At 41.2% G+C, this 12,706-nt stretch overlaps 1 protein-coding gene across 4 annotated transcripts in view; it reads left to right on the top strand.

Annotated features, from left to right (window-relative positions):
- The first annotated feature begins 13 nt into the window (after window positions 1–13).
- LOC128413497 (potassium voltage-gated channel subfamily KQT member 1-like) overlaps window positions 14–12,706 on the top strand; it is a 334,949-nt gene continuing 322,256 nt past the window's right edge. Inside the window, exons 1-2 of one of the 4 annotated variants that reach the window (XM_053387515.1) lie at window positions 2,850–3,957; window positions 6,409–6,570. The gene's annotated coding sequence lies outside the window, so the exon portion shown is untranslated. Of the gene's footprint in view, window positions 557–2,849; window positions 3,958–6,408; window positions 6,571–7,909; window positions 11,427–12,706 lie in introns of those variants that run through there. The other 3 variants (XM_053387514.1, XM_053387517.1, XM_053387516.1) reach the window with 3 other exon arrangements.

Consider the following 12,706-nt stretch of genomic DNA (forward strand, 5'->3'; position numbering starts at 1 on the left):
GCGCTTCTCCTTCCTCTTCCGGCGGCTCGGGGCTGGAGCGGCGCATGCGCGTTTGTGGCGTCTGGGCCGTTTTCCCTCCTCCTCCTCCTCGGAGGGGCGCTTCTCTGAGGCGCCTGTCGCCGCGGTTAGGATTGTAGGTTTTTCATAGGAAAATACCTTTAATTCGTTGGAAGGATGGGGGATTTCTCCCTCATATATTTCTAAAGGGCGGGGTAGGAATAAAATAGAGAATAATTTGGCTGATGAATTGATTTGATTTGTAGAACCCCCTTCATCCGGAGATCGCGGGGGGGGGGGTCACAACATAAAAATACAAAGTGAGAAAGCAAAATACATAGCCAAAGAAAACCCCAAACGCCAAGGGAAGCCTTGGCAGGAGGCCTGTGGGCGGCGGGGCTGCTCCAGGGCTGCCGTGGGACTCCAGGCCCCACCAGGCCTTGCCTCCGGGTCTGCCGGGGATCAGGACATCCCGGGAGGGAGCTCCAAGGGCTGCTCGGGAGGAAGAAGGAGGTGGCCTGGCGCTTCCACCCAAGAGGTTCCAAATAAAAAGTGAAGAGTAAGCAGAGAGAAGGGTTGGGCTTGGAAATGCATCGTGCACCATCATGCACAGCTGTGAGGCGCCTTCTTTTTAACCCCCCTGCCCAGCTGTTTTTCCCTAGCCCTGTTCAGAGACCAGGCTTTCAGGGATGGTGGGCTGTGTCTGTCTGTGTGGATAGCAGGGGGAGGAAGAATTCCACACTGCCATACACTTGCCATTTCTCTGTTGCAAATCCCTCATTTCTCACTGGATGTCTAATTCTGGCTTCAGCTTGTGCACATATTTGTGTTTAAACCAGGCTCACTGATGCACTGAAAAGACCACACAGCATGCTTGTAGTACCTCCTGAAAATACAAGAGAGAACCAGAAATCCCTTCTAAAGTTAAGAATTTTTAGTTCACTGGACTTGTACTAGTACTTATTCATTAAGAAAACCCAACTGGCAAATATTTGCAGACTACAAGCTGCAGTTTCATAGTTTTGCAGAGTAGGCTTATATCTGTACCTACTGTAACGTGTTAACTTTCTGAGGAGATGAAAAGCTAGGTATCACCAATCTGTCACCATTGGAGACCAAATCCTATTCCCACTGGTGCAAGCATGTTTAGGAACCAGGTGCTCTAATTCCATTTGTTGGGTAGGATGTGAGAAAGGACAGTTGTACACATGTAGAATCTGTACTTGTGATTAGGAATGCTGATGCAACCAGGATTCTTGAACACATGTACAATTCCTGCATGTATACATGCTTTGTACAGTGAATGGAGGTTAGGGCCAGCATATGCAATCCCACTCCCCTCTGCACTAACTGACCTGCAAAGAAGTTTGTGAAGAAGAAAGCTGCTATGCTTGCTTCCTGATTAATACTATTCTTCATAACTCGCACAGGAACAGCTGAAATATAGGACTGGTTGCTGGCATTTTCAAGAGTCCTCTCTTGTTCTTTGGGGTTTATCCACACTGAAATTTAGTGTGGATTAGAATCTGATTGTGTCCCAATTTATATAATGTCATCCACACAATGTCACTCAAATCTCAGTGTTTTCTACCAGTAAATTATTTTTTTCTGGATTTGAAGATAATCCACAGGGGAGGGGGATGCATGTTCAATAAATTGGCAGTGGACACTTAGCATCATTTCCCCCCCTCTGGGTGGAACTGGCTTGTTACCAACTCTTTCCACACCCTCTATTTGTGTTTTCTTTCTCATTCATTTTCTGGCAGCTGTGTATCACTCTGGCAGTGAAGTAACCCTCACCCCCACAGTTAAACCCTTAGATTTGTGGATAAGCTGAAATCTGATCATACAAACTGCACCACTACAATCTTTCCCCAAACTTGTGCACACTGCTTGTTTCCTCATTTATGTCATATTGTGTATACTTCCTGAAATGGAGCAGCATTGAGTACTTTTTTTTAATAGTTAAACCCTCAGATTTGTGCATAAGTAGAAAGCTGAGGCATGACAGAAACACATATTCAATAAATCACACATCCTGGGCAGGACTTTTTTTTTAAAGGGGTGTGCTCACAGGCTTTATGTTACCTGTGCACATGCCCAGTTTGCCTTAGAATGGAGAGAATGATTGGGGTGTGGCAGTGGAATTTAGAAACAACTAGATGTGATATTGCTGGTAGACTGGACACATGGGTGAGGGGAGGACATAAGTCTGAATTTGAACTGAAGGATTCAACTTCAAATGCACACAGATGTGGATTGCCAAGATCAAATTTGAACTGAAAAGCTGCACATTGCAGTTTCAACCAAGCCTTTTGTTTCATTGCTAATGAAAATTGCTAATTAAAATAAAATTTAACTAGAAATTATAGTTTTAATTTTACCACTATCAGTATGCCATCAATGCTAAATACATTTTAAGAAAACATGCAAGTAACATGTTAGTGTTTCAGCAACAGTTATATTGTCAGTCATGTCACTGAAAGGGTTTCTGTATAAACTGAAAAGATAAGACTGAGTTGTCAAACCTGAACTTTGGAGGTCCTACCCTGTTTTCTCTTAATAGCGTTTTACTGCATACGCACCAGACATTAAAAACACATTTCTGCTCCTCCAAAAAGGTCCCCAGAACTCGCTTTTAAGGGTTGCTGGAACTGCACCTCTGTAAGGAGTACAGTTCCCAGCATTCTTTGGGGCGGGGGTGCTTTAAATGTATGGTGTGTATTTACAAAGCATTTTAATAAAAGCTCACACTTAACGCTTGTGTGGTGTAGTGCAGGGGTCACCCATATGCTGCCCACCAGATATTGGGACTCCCATCAGCCCTAGCCATCGTGGCCAATGGTCACCTGGAAGGCTACTCTGAACGTACTGGTTAGAATTTCAGACTATGGCTAGGGAGTCCTAGGTTCAAATCTACATTCACTGAACCATGGAATTTACAGTAACTTTGAGACCATCACTATAGCCCAGTGCACATACACACTGCATGAACAGACAGCAGGCACAGAATGGGCAGGCACACCTGTGGCTGCACAGCATGAATGGCTGCCCACCTAAGGTCCACACTTGGGGTGTGAATATCGGTGAAGAAAAGCCTGCAGGTGTAGACCTCCAGTAGCATAGGCTTTTCCTGTGCCCAGTAACTCTGTAAAATCAGTGTTGAAGAACACATGGAACATTTTTATTTTTTGCATTTATGCCCTACCTTTTCCTCTAAGGAGCTCAAGGAAGAACACATGGTTCTCCCTCTCTTCCTTTAATCCCCACAACAACCCAGGTTAGGCTGAGAGGCAGCAACTGGCCCAAGGTCACCCAGTATAGTATAGTATAGTATAGTTGTACCTTGGTTCTCGAACGCCTTGGTACTTGTATGTTTTGGCTCCCGAATGCCACAAACCTGGAAGTAAGTGTTCCGGTTTGCAAATGTTTTTTGGAAGCTGAAGATCCGATGCAGCTTCTGTGGCTTCCAATTGAGTGCTGGAAGCTCCTGCAGCCAATTGGAAGCTGCGCCTTGGTTTTCGAACGATTCCGGGAGTCAAATGGACTCCCAGAATGGATTAAGTTTGACAACCAAGGTACGACCATAGTATAGTATAGTATAGTATAGTATAGTATAGTATAGTATAGTATAGTATAGTAATTCTATATGATTCTAGAAGGTAGTGGCTCAGTAGCAGAGCACTGCCTGCAAAAGGTGTGAGGCTTAATCCCTGGCATCTTGAGGGATAGTTAGGAGACTCCGTCTGATCCCCTGGAGAGCCATTGCTAATGTAGAAAATACTAAACTGGGTGGACCAACGGTCTGACAGGATAAGGCAGACTTTTATGTTCCTAACTGTTTAACTGAACAATAGCCTCTCAATGTGAGGTAAACACACAATTTGGCCCTTAAATTGATTTTTGAAGCAGATGTGACTTCCTTTCAAACTCTTCCGAATAGCAGACATTTCTTATACAGTAAGTCTACTGAAGCAATGATTTCCCTTTGATCAGCCACTGAAAATGTGCTTATAGTTGTACAACTTTTGACAATATTTTGTTACCTCCACATTATCAATGGGGTGGATCCTTTTCCAGTGCACTACTAATGATTGAAGCAAACCTAATAATACAATGCTAGGACACTTAATATAATTGAAGCAAGGAATCAAGTAACAGTTGAAGCTCAGTGTACAAGAATTTATATTGTCTCATTATTTGAAAGCTTTCTGCTGCTGCTATCTGATACCTCTTCAATAAGAATAGGCCTAATATTGCAAGCAGTAATTCTTGCCGCCTTTTGTGTAGCTCAATGGAGAACGCTGAGTATTACAAGTGTACAGTGTCTTCAATACACCAACTTATTCATTATTTCCAGTCATTTATATTGATAGAATGTTGAAATATGGATTTTGTAACTTACTGCATTGGAGGTTTTTTAAAACTCGCTTTAGTCATTTCTTAGTATTGAATTACCAACCTGTCTCATTCTGAGAATATGTAGATGAATAAACTTTAAAACTGGGAGATAATAAGATGGTGTGAGCATATCATATAAGCTTAAAACCTACCGGTAGTTACTATAAAGTGAGGCCATTGGATTTGGGTTCATGAGAGAAGACATGAGAGACCTTAAAAGTTATATTCCGCTGACTACACTTTTAAGTTAATTAAAAGTGGGTGGGGGACATGCCTTAAAATACGACAGCTGCAAATACTTCATGTCTATTCCTCCTCCACTGAATATAGGGTATTGGCTAAATAAATAACTCGTTCATCAGCTTCTGGCAGCAATGTAAGTCTATCGCAGAAAAATCAAAGAGTCTTGTGGCATCTTTGTGACTCACTGTAGATTTCCCTTGGATTACGCCCCCTTGCAGAGAACACAGAGTGCACATGCACTGTGCAAAAAGGATGCGCAAATGGCTGTAAACCAAACATGGAGGTAAACTATCTTGTGGTGAACACTGTAGGCATTCAACTCTTAACAGTTGCTGCTGGTCAAGCACTCAGTAACCACGACTCCTTTCAGGAAGAGAGCTTGACTTGCATGAGAAAAACTGTAAATGCTGCACAGAGGCTTCCACAACAACCAACAGAGGGTTAGCAAATATTGCTTCATTGACTACAATCCCTTCTCCAAAAGGAAGATCCCTAATGCAGACAGCAAAAGGATAATCTGTGGGAGAGGGAGGCTGATGCACTGATGCACCGAAGTGATGTCTGTTTGTCTCTCATTCATTCACTAGCACCTTCTGAAGTCCTTTGCAGCTGCAGGGACTGGGATCTACTTGCTCCCCCATTCACATAAAGGGCATGTGGGCACCAGGCCTGCTAGGAGGTCATGGAGGTGTGGCCAAGTTCTGTTTTTATCCCTCCTGGGCTCCTCTTGTTGAGGGCATCTCCTCCTCCTCTCTGATAGTTCACCTTACAACTGCCATCCTGAGCCAGCCAGGACTGCAGAAGCCATGACACCCCTTCCTGTGTAATCACACCCCTTTTGACAGTCCTGGGTCTCTCTGGGTCAAACATGGAGGATTCTGGAGCTATCTCAACCAGATCCAGCTAAATCCCAGATGGACTTGAATCAAGGTGATTCAGTTCAGAATCCAGGATTTGTCCATGTCTGATACACAACCTTAATAAGCACACCCACACCCACACACCCCTTTCCAAACTTCTCAGATAGGTTATTTCTGCTTCAAACCTTTAGCCTTTGAGTTCCCTCACAATCAGCTGTAGTTGCTCCAAACAACTTGCATAAGTGGGATTAACCCTTGTTAGTCATAGAATCATAGAATCATAGAGTTGGAAGAGACCACAAGGGCCATCGAGTCCAACCCCCTGCCAAGCAGGAAACACCATCAGAGCACTCCTGACATATGGTTGTCAAGCCTCTGCTTAAAGACCTCCAAAGGAGGAGACTCCACCACACTCCTTGGCAGCAAATTCCACTGTCAAACAGCTCTTACTGTCAGGAAGTTCTTCCTAATGTTTAGGTGGAATCTTCTTTCTTGTAGTTTGGATCCATTGCTCCGTGTCCGCTTCTCTGGAGCAGCAGAAAACAACCTTCCTCCCTCCTCTATGTGACATCCTTTTATATATTTGAACATGGCTATCATATCACCCCTTAACCTCCTCTTCTCCAGGCTAAACATGCCCAGCTCCCTTAGCCGTTCCTCATAAGGCATCGTTTCCAGGCCTTTGACCATTAGTCCCCTCCTCCCAAATCAAAACAGGAAGTCTCTTTATGCCTAGTATAGAAAGTACGTATCAGGGGTGAGAGTGCCAAGAAAAACACAATTCCCATCATGTATCTGTGTCAACAAGTTTCCAGGCTCATAACATCCATTGCTATATTAAAAAATATATTACATGTCCTAGAATAGAGGTTCCCAAACTTATTTGGCCTACTGCCCCCCTTTTCAGAAAAAAAACCTACTCAGCACCCACTTTAAGTGAACAAACAGAAAGATACAGTGACAAATTTGCATTCTTTTATGCACCTATATTTCTACCTACATCTTGTATCATTCTAAAGAAAGATGTTATAAATAAGACACCTTGAAGCTTGAACTCTGTGTTACATTGGTAAGTGTCATTACACAACAGATGAAACAGGTACAAATGGTTTTTCAAAAAATTATTTTTTCTTTATGTTTCCACTGCCCGCATATTTTTATTCAATGCCCCCCATTGCCCCTGAGGCTACTATGCCACCCCTGGATCCTTCCATCACCCCAGGGGGGAATCGCCCACTTTGGGAAACACTGGCCTAGAATATATTTGAAGAGGGCCTCCCACTCCTCTCAGTGTACGAAGCTTTTTAATTTCATCAGCTTAGAAACACATTTAAATAATGATGATTATTTAAATTCTCCCAATTCCCCCATGCCTTATCCATAAAAGAAAAGAAAAAATGCTAAAATAAAAACGACAGGAGTAAAGTACTTCTGGGAAATGATATATAATGAGATGGAAAAGATGTTGAAATATACATTCTTAAAAAAACCAGAAGCATTTTTACTTGGTATTATAGGCCAAGCCATTAATAGACAAGATGCTAAACTGTTCTTATATGCAACAACAGCGGTAAGAGTATTGTTAGCCCAGAAATGGAAGCAAGAAGAAGTTCTGACGAAAGAAGAATGGCAGACAAAATTAATGGACTATGCAGAATTGGACAAAATGACAGGAAGGATTCAAAACCTGCGGGACCAGAGATTTACAGAAGACTGGAAGAAGTATATGAATTATTTGAAGAGCAACTGCAATCAACAAATTACGCTAGTAGGACTACAAGAAGTTTTGTAAGGCGAAATATACGAAGTGTTACAAAGTAGAAAAAGATAGAGACATTGGTTATGAGTTTGAAATGTAATAGGGAAAATAAGAAATGCATACTAAGAGATTAGATTGGAAAATTTTCAGACATGACTGATGGAAGTCAAAAAAACTGAATAAGATGTAAAAGTATGTTTAATTACTGTTAAAAATGGTATGATAAAAAACATAGATATATATAAACACGACAGGAGACTCACAGGGTGTCCATTGGTACTTGCTCACACAAAAGGCAAGTCAGTGAAAGAAAAGGCAGGCAAGCAGAATGGCTGGCCAGGCAAGCCCTCCTGCTGTGGGGCCTGATGCTAAGTGTGGCCCTCAAGGAAACAACTCTTTGCATGCTCAGAAAACATAATATGGTCTAATTTTCTTCTGTGGCTGTATGCTAACTCCTGTGTCCTGATTGGCCGGTTTGCCATCAAGAGAAGATGAGAGAGTGGAGATCCAAGGTATCCACTGCCCTAGAAAAATGCAAAAAATGTTCATGTGGTTTTCGTGCCTGGAGATGGATGGAAGAGATCTTGTGGCCACAGCAATATAGTTTGCTTGAGTGGTGTAAGAGCTAATTGCCCAGAGAATGGGAGAGTGACAGAAATATTTCCAGCAGTCTCTCTTATGTTCAAATTGAAGGATAAGAACGTGTGTGTTGGACAGGAAAGTGTGTTGTGTTCAAATTTTGGAGAAAACTTAAAATGATTGCTTGAGGTTTCACTTGGTAGGGCAGTACCCAGGTTGTCCTAATATAGCAGCTTCCACTGAGCACAGGACTTACTTTTAAAAAAGGCAAAGTGAAAAATGTCAAATTTCAGAATAAATTACAACCCAATAATTTATTAATATATTATTATTAATAATATTTATAGTATAATTATAAATTATAACCTAATGCAGGCATGTGGAAAGGAATGAGATCCAACTTGGGGAACTGGTAGCATTTGTTTTGCAGGAAACAGCAGCCTCCAAGGCCCGTTATTATGGACGAGGTACAAATCTTAATCAGGTGGTCAACTAGTTGAATTATTTCAATTTAAAAATGCAGTGGCAAATAACCTATAGGCTGGAAACTCAGCCATTCACCATTTTGGTTCATTAAAAGATAACAAGAAAGAGCCTCAGATGACAGATTGGTCAGCTTCATGGGCATGGCTGTTAATACAGATATTGTTTCATTCAGCTAACATTTATTCACTGTAGACCTTGAGTAATTAATTTCAATGGGTCTGCTCTGAGGAAAAGTTAGCTGAGTGCAACTCATAGCCAGAATCTGTTCACTCAGATCCACAGGAACAGCTGAGATTTAAGAAATGGGCAAAGATCAGTGTTTTTGTTTTGTGCCATTTCACCTCAAAATATGCAACTGCTTTCTGCATTGTTCATTATGGGGCATTTGTAGTTTTCTCAGTGGTCATAGATTTCACATAAGTTAGCCATACAGTTAAAAATGTTTCATTCAGTATGTGGTATTAAATTTCACATTCAGTATGACAGATACCTTATTAAAGCCCCCTGTAATGGGAATTTTGTTGCCCATTCTGAGCTCTTATGAGATCATAAAAATTAGGTGTTGGTAACTAGACAGTTATTTTAATACCTAGTACCTGAAATTTCCCAAACATATGCTTTTATAACGCTGTGAAAATGTAGTGGGTGATACTAGAAGGAATGTTAGATGACAGGTGACTTGAAAATATCAGATACCTTATGTTGAGGCAGCAAGGATAGAAGACATGCAAATGCTGAGGAAGTCCTACAGACGTGGTGAACTTTCCTTTTGGAGGTTTTTAAGCAGAGGTTGGATGGCCATCTGTCACAGATGATCTAGCTAATATTCCTGCATTGCAGGGGGTTGATGAATCACAGAGTTGGCAGGGACCCCAAAGGTCACCCAGTACCACCCCCTGCAATCGCAGCTAAAGCATCCATGACAGATGGCCATCCAACCTCTGCTTAAAAACCTCCAAGAAAGGAGAGTCCACCATCTCTCCTGGGAGTCTGTTCCACTACTGAACAGCTCTTACTGTCAGAAAGTTTTTCCAAATGTTTAGTTGGAATTTCCTTTCTTGCAACTTGAAGCCCTTGGTTCGAGTCCTACCATCCAGAGCCGGAGAAAACAAGCATGCTCCCTCTTCCATGTGGCAGCCCTTAAGATGACCCTCAAGGTCACTTCCAACTCTACAGTTCCATGATTCTAACATCCAGTTTTCAGCTTTGTTTACTCCTAAAGCCTGATCACACTTTCAGTATTAAAAATAGGCTTGCACATTCTTTCCTTTGACAAAAACTTTCATGCAACTGCTTTTAAAGAACTTCCTTTCTTGGTGTTAGATATACAAAATAGCTATATGTTAACTTTTTATAAATTTGCAGCCAGAAAGCAATGGAGAAATAATATATTTTATATTATACCTTGTCTCCCTACTCCAGAAAGATAGATATATTTATTTTTTACAATAGGCATACTACAATATCTGACTTTGAAAACTTTTGCTATGTTCTTTTGAACCAAGACAGCAGCTGCCCAGAAGATGAAGAAGTTAATCTGCTCAAGCAATTGCTGTATCTTGTCAAGAAAACCACTTCATAGAGAAATGGTTATAATTTGAATTGCTAAATTACATTTAGGACTGGCTGAATAGTTAAAATACATGCATTCACTATTTGTTATGAGGAATTTTGTACTGTACAGTAGATAGGATCCAATAAGCCTTTTTATTGCATATACGTTTTGTTATGATTGTATTGACACCAAGTCATTGGGGCTAAAAACCTGATTTCAGGAGAATCTGAATCTTGTTCCCAAAACCAACGTATATATACATTGAAGAAATCTGGATTAGAGTCCTTTAAGGTGGTTGAAACCTGTTTTTGTATGCCTACATTGCAGAAAACCTCCCAACTTGCAAGAAATTGGGGTTCAGTGTCCCCATAGCAAATTTCACACCTTTGTGCAGATAGAACTAAATTGAATGGGGCAATCTGCACATTTACTCAGAAGGAATTCCAGGTGTGTTAAATGGGACTTATTCCCTAGTAAATGCGCATAGGATCACAACCTTACTGGTATAAAGTCTAGTCTATACTTTCATGCAACACTTCATGGCTGTGCTCTGCTGTTCGGATGCAGTTTTAGGAACAGGCCCCCACCCCCATCTTTAAAGATGTATATCTTAGAAGTCTGTGACAAAGATGAGAAGAGTTGCTGTAGGTGTGTCTGAGAGTTTGGGCATGCCCAATTTCAATTTTACTGTTTCTTTAAATAGTAGGTCCGTGGCTCAAACAAACCAAAATCCCCACCTTGGACAATGCGAAGTCGGGGATTGTGGTTTCTTGCTGTTGAAAGTGGGACGTCTCTGTCTGTTCACAGTAAACCATGAATTGTGGTTTATTGTGATGTGTGAATGCAGCCAGTGTGTTCTGAGAGAGTTTGAGGGTTTTTTTTAAAGCCTTAAAAGTGTGCTTTGTTAAAAACAGGGGGGAAAGGCAGACGGTTTTGTACTTACCCCTGCCAGCATGGAGACATTTCCAGTTAGCAATGTAACTGGCTAGACTTGCTCTTGAATATTCTGAAGGCTTTTCCCAGTGAGCAAGATAGTTAGTTCCAAGATAGGAGCAGTGTGATGATGTTCAGTTGGTGCATGATGCTGAAATTGTCTTGCATGGGTTTCATCAAATCTTCATAGGCATTTTTAACACCCAAGGCTTCCGCAGATCCTGTCCATTAAGCTTTGTCTGAAATTAAGCCAAGTCTGAATTCAGAGGAGATAAGAAAACTGTGCTTAATCCATTTGTTCTGGATTTGAAGGGAGGGTAGAGGGGGAAATCTGCCTGGCCACCCCTCCCCACATGCTGATAAAAGCACAGGAAAGGAAAAAGCCACATCTGTCAGTCAGAAAATGATCAGCACCATCAAAATGATGCCCTACAGGTTTTCTGCCAAAGGAAAACTAACAAGACATGGGGAGGTCCTCTGAATGGGTTAGGGTGGGACTTTATCAGCCAGGGGGCAGAGCCAGACGACTCTCGCTGTTCCTGTCCTTGGATTATGCCATATGGAGCAGAGGAAAGCGCCAAGGGAGAGAAAAAACACCCTGCAACAGGAGAGGGTATGTGCTGCCTTCCAGAAGGTTTCAGGTTTTGTCTTTTCTGTCTCACGCATCAAATCAGGAGCAGCCGCCTTGCCATACCAAGATCTGCTGCACGCTATCAGACATAGGACTGAGTATTCCAGCTAATTTTATTTGCTTTAAGGATTTGAGCAAGCAAAATTTCTCTTTGCTGGCTTATAAATTCATTCTGAAATGTTAAACGTGAGGGTAGAAAAGTTAAATGCAATCACTAGACAACTGAGGAAATACTGATGCAACAGCGTTGCTGGAAATATCTAATGTGTATGCCGTATTCAAAGTTTGTACAAAGAGAGCTATTCAGAAGTTTAGAACCTCTCAAAATAGCGAAATCTGGGAATGGGCGTGTTTTGAAAAGGAATTTAAGCCTTAAAACCCTGCATTCAAATGCGGGAAGGATAGACATGGTATAGATACAGTTATGAAATTGCTCAGTGTTGAAGCAGCAGTTATGAAGACTGACTTGATGACAATATAATGGCAATGCTTTCTTATGGTATTTTATGTGAATTGTCCAAGTCTTCCACACACACACACCATTTCTTTTTGGTAATACAGTATGTCTAAAGACTAACTTGCTTCGAGTCTGTAAAGCAAAATAATTTCCGGAAGGAACAAAATACAGTTCTCAGTGGGTTGTTTTTTTTTGGGGGGGGGGTTAACTGGTTATCCAGACCAAACATTGAAGCAGTGAGTGCATTAACATTTGCCATGTGCCTAATCTTGTATTAAGCTGTTGTAAAAGATTAAAAGGTTCTATTTGCACTAGGTTTGCAGGAGTTTCCTACCTTCATTGGAATTAAGGCTTAAAATCTGACTGAAAAAATGTAAAGGATACAGACTGCAAGAAACCAAAAGAATAATCTCTAATGTTTCTCTCCACCCCATCCCCATAATTAAGTGTACCATCAGTTCACACAGATAAGAGAAATAATTAATTACAAAATGCCTAAAGTTATATATGCAGTTTAAAGTTAAACTTTTCAATAATTCATAGAAGGAGGCCTTGCCCTTTCAAAGTGTTATCTTGTCTGCTGTATCGCAGTCTCAGTACTGGGTTTTACAAATACAACCGGGTATACTCTGGATGCCAGACATATTAGCCAAAAATGCTAATATAAAATTTAGAATGACTGGTGCCAACTTTGCAACTATTTGGTTCCAGGTCAAAACTTGCCTTTTTGGCCAAGCATTTTAAAGTTCATTTTAAAGTCTATTTTGATTGTTTGTCTTTTCGTTTATTGTATTGTATTTGTGTG

This window comes from Podarcis raffonei, chromosome 5 (assembly GCF_027172205.1).
Source record: "Podarcis raffonei isolate rPodRaf1 chromosome 5, rPodRaf1.pri, whole genome shotgun sequence".
In the NCBI taxonomy this organism is placed as follows: Eukaryota; Metazoa; Chordata; class Lepidosauria; order Squamata; family Lacertidae; genus Podarcis; species Podarcis raffonei.